We start from the raw sequence: 10,154 nt of genomic DNA, 5'->3' as shown, positions 1-10,154 counted from the left end.
AATTTCGATTACGAACTAGGAACTGAAAGTGATTCAGAGGAAGACATAAAAAGAGAGGTTGAAGAAATGGCGGACATCACCAGAATGACTATGGAAGATTACAAGAAGCGCATTCCTGAGGATAATGGACCAAGGCTTGTACCACCAGAAATTCTGAATGCAACAAAATTTGAGCTCAAGGGACATATGCTCTCGATGCTCAAATATATTCCATTTTCTGGCAAGGACTATGAAGATTCTTTCAAGCACATTGATGAGGTACTTGACATACCCAACTACTTCCATGTGCCAAATGTTTCAATAGATGTGGTACTACTCAAGATGCTTCCAGTGACATTTACTCGGGATGCAAAAATATGGTTGAAGTCACTTGAGCCGGGAACAATTAAACCTTGGACCAACCTTCGTGAAGCCTTCATTGAACAATTTATCCCTCCATAAAAGATAGCTAAACTCAAGAAAAAATAGCTAACTTCCAACAAGAGAATAGGGAGTCCTTATATGAAGCTTGGGCAAGATACAAGAAATTGTTAAGACATTGCCCACAACACGATTTAAATGTTCAACAAGAGGTTTCTATTTTCTACGATGGGGTAAATATGACCACAAGGCAACTTCTTAATTCTCAAGGACCAATGCCAAAGAAGGAACCGGTGGTGATAAAGGATTTAATTGAAGAGTTCGCAAAACACTCGTGGGAGTACCACAACTCTCATGATGATACTACTAGAAGCAAAGGAAGTAAGGACTGTGAAAACGAGAGCATAGCGGCAGTATTAGCAAAACTAGAGAATATAGATCGAAGAATGACGAAGATGGATCAATCCATATACGCCATACATGTGGGTTGTGAGAGTTGTAACGGACCTCATTTGACCAAGGATTGTGATCAATATGATAATGGGAATCGAAAGGCTCAAGTATGTTACTCAAGTAGAGACAAATATAAGGATTGTGATCAAGATGAAAATGGGAATCGAAAGGCTCAAGTATGTTACTCAAGTGGAGACAAATATGACAAAGATTGGATAAAACTAAAGGAGTGGTTGACTTACGATGATTACAAGAAGCAAAAAGAAGAAAAATATAGACAAACCGGTCAAGGCTACTACCAAAAAGAACAACCACCACCTAAGAAGAAGATGGACTTTGAGTCAATGCTAAATAGGTTTATTGAATCCTCTGAAAAAATACATGATGCTACTGATGTTACCATGAGAAATCATAAAGCTTCCATTAAAACTATTGAGAGTAAACTTGGGAAATTAACAACACTTGTTAACGAAAGGTTACCTCTTAGAAATCCCGACCCAAAATAACAACCTCATGTTATGGCTATGTACACTGAAAAAGAGTTTCATTCTGATCCATTATTGATCCATGATGCAGCTACTACACAACCTGGTCCATACTTGGAAGAAGAGAAGATCAAAGAAAAATCAGAATCAAGTTTTGTTCAGTCCCCACGACATTGTGCCCTTGTCGCGTCGTGGTCATTGGAAAACAAAAATTCTTCATTTTTAAAATTGTACCAGCCTCCCTTAGCATTCCCATCTCGATCCCTTAACCATAATCTGGAGTCGGAATAAAAGAAGTTCATGGAACACGTACTATCTCTCTCGATCAACGCTCCATTCCTCAAATCGATGGCTAAGCTTCCTAAGTTTTCTAAATATGTGATAACTAACCGAAAAGAGTTGGAAAAATCATCCACCATCATTCTTAATGAGTTATGTTAAGCTGCAATCATTGACGGGTTGCCAATTAAGATGGGAGATCCATGTTGGTTAACTTTGCCTTGTGAATTTGACAATTCCACTTCAATAAATGCTTTAGCCGATTCGGGGGATAACATCAATCTTATGTCATACTCTTTTTATGAGAAGCTCAACGTAGCAAGGCTACAAAACATGAGGATGACACTACAAATGGCGGATCACTCAATCACTCATCCACTAGGTGACTAGGGATCATTGAAGATTTATTGGTGAAAGTTAGAAAATTTATTTTTCTCGTTGACTTTGTGGTTTTGTACATGAAAGAAGATGAAGAACTTCCCATAATCTTGGGAAGACCATCTAGTCTAAATTGCAGTGATTTAGTGTGTTTTTCTGTTATTATGAGAGGCTAAAAACCTTTTACTTCTGTTTGGTGAAGATGAACCCGATCCTTATGTGTTGATTTCGATTTATGGATGATTTATGTTTATTTTACTTGTGTTTGATAATTAAAACCCTAACATGTTTTAGTTCTAGTTTATATTGCTTAATAATCAAGTTCTGTGTGATAGATGATCATTCTAGTTGCATAAATTTGTTACCTAATTATTTATGATCACTAAATAATTAGAGCTAAAAGTAATCTCATCTTAGATCAAATAAGTAAATCTAGTAACTTTAACTGTGCTAGAGATCATAATTAATCTTAATTTGTGCTTGGTTGCTTAACTTGATCATAAGAAAGTAACTATTAGATTTATCATTCATAGTCCAATTTATGCTTATTATTGATTTTGTGTTTAACCAGTGCTTGATCATTGCATGGTAATTCATAAGTTGGTATATCTAGGTATTTGATCATAATAACTAGTTAATGAATTGGTAATCAATATAATGCATCCACTAGAAATCAACCATATGAGAAGGTGAAAACCCCACTTTAATTCTTAAAGTAAATTCGTTTTATTTGTTTGCTTAGTTGTTAATTTGATAATAGTTTGAATTAAGTTCTTATGAACTTGTAAAATCAGTAAAAAGCATACTTTAAGTTTGTTTTCTTAGTTTAGTTAAAAGTAGTTATTTTATTAATTAAATTTCATTCCATGTGTTCGACACCCGACTTACCTAAGCTATTCTATAAACTGACTAGGTACACTGCCTATAGGTGCATAAATTAGTTAAGTTACTTATTAGATTATAAATTTAAAGCTATGTAGTAGGTACTGCCTATAGGTGACATCGAAAAGTTCCAAACAGTCAACAATGGTTGCTTCTACTTGTGGATCAGAGTACATCGCAACGAGTGAGATATTGAAGGAAACGACTTGGTTGAAGAATTTTATCGGAGATCTCGGAGTAGTCCCGACCATTCAAGAGCCAATGGAACTTTTAAGTGATAATGAAGGTGTGGTTGCTTTAGCCAAAAAAATGAAGGATCATGGTAGGTCCAAACACATCGACATAAAGTACCATCACATTATACATAGGGTTGAAGACGAGCATCTCATAGTGAAACGAGTATCATCAGAAGACAATCCTGCATATCCTTTTACAAAGGCTCTGAGCAGGGTCAGGCACAACCAGCATGCTAGGAGCATTGGCCAAATAGATGATATTAGTTTTAGTAGTTAGTTGATAGTTTGAAACTTTGTAACAAAAATCAATGTAATTGATTTTGGTGATTGAATAATAGAAAATTATTTATGAGTATGGTTACTGTCTTCTTCAATTATTTATTTATTTGTTTCACTTTTTATGTTTTACTTCCTAAGTAATGTTGATTATTTGAAATTCCACAATCGCTCATACGTTTGGAAGTAAGTAGTGAATTAAAATTGTTATGAATCGATTATAGATTGTCTATAATCATTAGAAATTACATGGAATTGCTACAATATTCATGAGAGTACTTTGAATATAGATTTTAAGTATTGGATAAACCCACACTTTGAATAGAGATTTTAAGTATTGAATATACATAACTTGTAATTTACAAGTCAGTTATGCATTGGTGTTGCTTAAACGCATCAATAACATGATGTTATAAAATGCAGTGTCATATATGGTTTGATAAGTAAAGGTTACATTTATATAGTCAAAGTGTATTCATTCCTTTTGTTCTAACGGAAAAAGCAATATCTTTGGGCCCCTCGGTGATTTGGTGTTGGCATAATAGTGTTTGGGCTCGCCATGACTAAATTGATGTGTTCAATTTGTAGTTTAATGACGTCATCCCAAATCGGGAAACAAAATATTAGACAATGAGATTGATTGGATTCCATGCCTCATGTCCATACGATATTAGGAAGAATGAAGGAATAGTTGATCACTTATCTTAGAGCCAGCGTTTGATTTGAATCAGAGTTCGGTAGTTGCTTCGGGAAGCACTTTGCTGTTTTGTTCAAGGTTGTACTTGTAATTGTAGTTATAGACTTATCCAAGTGGAACACTGTTAGATTAAGGTGTCTAAGATAATAACTAAATTGGTATATACTTGCAATTAGAATCAAAGTCTTTTTGGGTTTCCCTCATAACTAATAACTGAGTAGAATGACATTTGGAAAGAAAGGATACATTTATTAGTTTATTATATGATTAATAAATTGTAATAAATGATTTGTTAATATATTATATGATTAATATATTAATTGGAAATAATAATAATTAATTAAGAATTAATCATAATTAATTTGGATTTAATTCTGGGTTAATTAGAATTAATTAAATGTAATTTGGATTTAATTATGGGTTAATTAGAATTAATTAAATGTGCAATGACTTGATATGCCATTATTCAATTAGCTGAATTATGGAGAAGGTTCCACAACCTTCCACGGGTGGACGGTTTTGGAGACACTAGTTAAGGTTTCTGGAAGTCTTCTTTTGGATAATTAAGGGATTGGATAACTGCGTAATTTGAAATAATATTATTATATTCAAATTAGCGTTTCCAAGGATTCCTTGAGCAGCTCTAAATAGGACCCTTTGGTCTTGTAATTTCATCCACTCCTCATACCTAAAGGATAGCAAAAAATTCTCTCCTCTCATCATATCTCCTCTTGTCTTTCTAGTTGCTAGGGTTTGGGTACAAACCGTTAGAGACACTAAACTTTTGGTGCTAGCTTTCCAAGCTCTCAAATGAAGGATTGAAGTGATTTGTTTGCTATAATAAATCTAAGGTATCTAACCCTATACCATGATTTCGATTATCATAGGGTTTATGTTAGGTTTTTGTTATTCATGCATGTTATCTTCAAAATGTTAAATACATAGATCCTTATAGGTTGCATGTTCCCTTCTTAATTGTTAAGTGGTTTTCCGCATTATACATGTTGTTATAATCTATTTAACCCATTATTATTTACTTAACTTGTGCTTTTGATGTAAATGTTGCACCCATTGTATTTTTCTTAAACTATCAAACCACAACAATCTTTTGGACAATTTTTATTGGAACTTTTTTCCACACTTAAACTTTTGAAAGATTATAAGTCAAAATGCATGTTTTGAATTAGTTTATACTAGCCGTTGTTTCAAGATCCACCTCCACATAACTAGCTCGCCTTTATGTAATGAATGACGTCTACATCCATTACCCCTCCATATGAATCATAATACTCAAGTATTTGAAACTCTAGCGTGAATGTAGATTATTATGGTAATTAATTTGTTTGTAAAGTCTAATGAATAAATTTTCGTTCGTCCACAACTTCCTTCTTTTTGCAAGGATAAGGGAGAGGGCTCACCATTTGGATGATATGTTAAGATATCAAAGTACGACACATACCCTCTATTAATCAATTCCTAATTGAAATCCACAAGACTTATCAGAACCTCCTATGTGGAGAGACCGATACTTACCCGATAGACCACTAAGCAGTTGATTGTAAATTGTAACAAATATTGACAACTATTTGTTAAACCTCCGTCAAAAAATTGAAACTCCAATGTTTAAACCTCCGTCAAAAAAGTTTGAGTAGCTTTGATGGAAATTTTGTAAATCTTGATTATTGTTTAATAAAATTATGTTCACTTTTTCATCCACGTAACTGGTAAAAAAGATTATAATAATTAAAAAAAATTGAAATTAAACAACTAATATTACTATAAAGTAGTATTAAGTCGCATTGATCCTACGAAAACAACAACCATTTTGATTATTAAATTATTCATCAAAGCAATTACAACTAGGGTGTTGTTCGGTTTTTCGGTTTTCAGTTAAATCGGTTCGGTTTTATAGTATAAATTTAGTCGTATATATATATATATATATATATATATATATATATATATATATATATATATATATATATATATGAAAGAAATGACTAAAGGTTAATTGAAATTTGGTTAAATTGTTTGTGCTATTACATAAAAAATATAAAGCAATTATAAATTTATAATGGTTGATAACTAAATTTAAAAAAATATATATAACTAAATAATAAGTTATAAAAATCTTAAGAACTAATATATATATATATATATATATATATATATATATATATATATATATATATATATATATATATATATATATATATATATCTGAAAAATGGTATATGTGGTTTGTCAATTTTTTGGGGTAAGGCCCCCAAAAAAAGTTTATTAGAAAATAAGGTTTATATTTGGTTGTTTTTATTGTAGTTTTGGTTTCTAACTCGTTAAGTTTAACAGTTTGACTATTAACTTTTTGCAAATGATAAATTACCTTCAGGGACAATTCGTGCAGTTTTATATTTTACCAAACTACAAGGACCATTTATGTAATTTTTTTATTGAATTATTGTACAATAATTCTTTTAATTAATTCTTTTTTAATTTCTTTCTTGTTGTATTTATTTTTATTGGATTATAATATATTAATGAATATTATTTTTAATATATTATATTTATATATTAATAGTACTTTATTTGATTATTAATTTTTTTAATTAAATATTTTCTTTTAATTTCTTCTTTACTGGATTAATTTTTTTATTGGATTATTATATATTAATAAATATTATTTTTAACAATACTGATCTATTAATAAGTATTATTTATTGGATTCTTAATTTCCTCTTAATTAATTATTTTTCAATTTTTTATTGCATAAATTCTTTTTATTGGATTATTACATTAAATTTATTATTTTATTTATCATAATATTAATTTTGTAATTGTTTTTATTTTCTTTTAATTGTTTCTTTATTGTTTTAAATAAAAATACCAAAAAATCTCACCCACGCAACCTCTCCTAATTTATTTTAAATTTTTGGAAGAAAACATATTTCGGACAACACCACCACTATTACTTAGTCACCACTACAACTATCAGACAATCTCTAACCTATATATATATATATATATATATATATATATATATATATAATACTATTTATAAAACATATTACTCATATCTTGAATTTTAAAAGTTATAAGATATAAGGTTTTTTGCACAAATAAATTATGCATATATAAATCATTAATAATACTTGCCAAAAGTTTGAATACTTGAATTAAAGAAGGTTATTAAGAAAATTAATTTGAAGAAAAATGACAATTTTAAAATATTAAATTCATCTATATAATTAATTTACATTTCTTAAGCTAGATACAGATTATAATTAATTTACATCAAATGTATAAACAAACAATATAAATATATGTTTTAAACTTAAATATTTTATTTAAAAGAGGTTATTTTATTATTACATACTAACTAAAAATAAAATCTAATAATTATTTCCCTATAATAAAACTATTCGCCAAAAGAGCTATTTGTCGCCGCTGCTTTGCGCGGGCACATATCTAGTGTGTGTGTATATATATATATATATATATATATATATATATATATATATATATATATATATATATATATATATATATATATATCTTAAATTTTCAGTAATTATTCACGAAATGAGATCATCGTGTGTGTTTTAGTTTTTGTGTATTCACATGTATCTAAATTTTTATATATTTCAATAAACTTATGATTTTGACATATATAATTTCCGTAACCATATTTCTACATTAATTACCACCTCCAAGTACTCCTGAGCTAGGCAGTTATAGCAGTCTAAAATTAAATATCGGTCAAGGGCCGATATTTGATATATTGGTTATCACGGTGGGATATCAGTATTTTTTATATCATGTATAATTAATATATATAAATGTAAAACATATATAATATTAATGACAAATGTAACATCCCATTTTAAAGAGATTAATTAAATAATAAATCAGGAACCCCAGGAAGTAATTATTATTATTTTATATTGTTAGAGCTCAGAAATTAAATAATAATTAGTGGGGTGTTGGTTTCGGGAAGTCAAATGACAAGATTTGAACTCCAGGGGTTAAAGTGTAGTTGTGGGACTTAATTTGTAAAGATTTTTATAAGTCAAGGGGGTGTATGGTATTATTTGGACTTAATATGTAAGAATTTATGGAAGTGGGGGTTAAAAAGTAAATTATGGACCTAAGATGAAAGGATTTTGGAAAGGCGGGGTCTAATTGGTAAATTTGGGATTTGTTTTGAAAAGAATATTACAAGGAGGGACCATTCGTGTTATTATGGGAAAAGTTGGTGGGAACCGGGTATATATGCCTCATTACCGTCAAACCCTAACCCTAGAGCTCCTCTCATCAGCCGCAACCACCTTATGCCTCCCTCTTCACCCTCCAGCTGCCACCCTTATCGTGAACCACCTCCGGCTGCCGCCTAGTCGCGTCCGATCACCACCATGTCGCATGTTCCGAGCAACCAAGACCAACGATGATATCCTCTATGACCGGAGGAACTGAAGACCACCAGGGGCTAGCGGACGACCCCCTGCAGTCGAGTCCTTACCACCAGCCGCTGCTGTGCCGTCGTTGTTGCTAACAGAGCTGCCGACGAGGTCAGCGAACCGTTGGCTCTTCGCTGCTGCCGCTGCTGATGCGATTTCCTTCTTCTGTGTCGTCTTTTTCTCTTCTCTCTTCTCCGATTGACTGCCTCACGACACCACAGGGGGTGGCTAGAATTGGATGCTTCTTCCGTTAAGAAGCCATAGTGGTTAGAAGGGATGCGGATGTAGGTTCCGTTTGGCCAGAAAAGACTCGAGAAAAACCACCATGGCTGCCGGCCATGGTGGCTGTCGTAGATAGCGCTGTTGTTGTCCGCCACTCCGAGTCGCCGCTGCCGCTGTGTGCCACCAGGTGGGTGGATGGGTTCCGTTTTCAAGCAGAATACATGTGGCTAGTTGATCGGATTTCACTAGAGGGCAACCACCACCACCGTGAGGTGGTGGCTAGCACCTCCGGCCACCACCTACCGCCACAGTACGGTTGTGTGTGTGTGTGTGTGTGAGTATGTGTGTTAGTGTGTGTGTGTGTTACTTTGATTTTAGCATTGTAATTGTAACAAAAGTGGAATAATGAAGAGAAAAACCCAAACCACCACCGTAGAGTGGTGGCTGCCGCCACCGGTCGCCGTGTCGGGTGGCGGTGTGTCTCGTTTGCATTTTTGGACTCGTTTGAGGAATGCTTGGCCAAAGTGGGCCCAATGAAGCCCTAATGGGCCCAAGGAAACCATAATTGATCTGATAAAACCCTAATGGGCCCAATAAGGCCCAATATGACCTAAAAGCCCAATCAATTGACTAATGGGCTAGTATTGGGTTAGAAAACCCTAATTAGGGTTTGGAAAACCCTGATAGCATAAAACCCTAATTCTTGAGATTTAATCAGCACACACACGAGATTATTTAATAACTTGAAATATTAAATAATAATTATTGGCAAATTAACCTAAGGCAATATTGGAATTAATGAATTAAGTCCTTAGGAGATTAAGACCTTAATGGGTTAAGTAGGAACACTTAACCCTAGCCGTCATTTCATGTGAAAACCCTAATTTCACTTTGGCTTTGGGATTGTGCCTTCCTAGCGGGCTTTGGTGATTGGACTATTAATGGGTAGTCTAGAACAAGTTAATGGACCAAAATAAGTAGATGGGCTTTAGGATAAGGCCCATGTGAGGACTTGGGCCCAATTTGGAAAATTGGGCCATAATTGAGCCTTTATGACTATGTGATAATGGGCCATGGGAATTGGATTGGAATAATCGAATGGGCCTTAAGGAAAGACCATGTAGAGGTCTGGGCCCAATTTGGAAAATTGGGCCATATGTTGGGCTTTGGCCCATTATTTTACTTTTGGGCTTTTGTAGTGTGAGTTGGACCTTGGGCTTGGAACCCAATTATTAATTGGGTATTGTTTGATGTTGACAGTTCGGGAATCTGTCAACCAACAGCTGGAGTTTTATCTGCGGGACTTCAGCAATGCCAGGTGAGTTATCCTCACTATACTAAGGGGTCTAAGACACCAAGGCCGGCCCATTGGATATGTTATCCCAACAGTGGTTATGTTGAGTATGAGTTAGTGTTGCATGCTAGTGGTTAT

At 33.1% G+C, this 10,154-nt stretch overlaps 1 non-coding gene across 1 annotated transcript; it reads right to left on the bottom strand.

The window, feature by feature from the left end:
• Positions 1-450: 450 nt before the first annotated feature.
• Positions 451-556, bottom strand: LOC145123050 (small nucleolar RNA R71). Its single transcript, XR_013714930.1, has one exon. It is a non-coding gene; the product is annotated as a small nucleolar RNA R71 (small nucleolar RNA).
• Positions 557-10,154: the final 9,598 nt, after the last annotated feature.

Source organism: Lactuca virosa, chromosome 6, assembly GCF_052849685.1.
Source record: "Lactuca virosa cultivar CGN04683 chromosome 6, Lactuca_virosa_CGN04683_v6, whole genome shotgun sequence".
NCBI classification, from domain to species: domain Eukaryota; kingdom Viridiplantae; phylum Streptophyta; class Magnoliopsida; order Asterales; family Asteraceae; genus Lactuca; species Lactuca virosa.
This window is presented reverse-complemented; position numbering and strand designations above follow the sequence as displayed.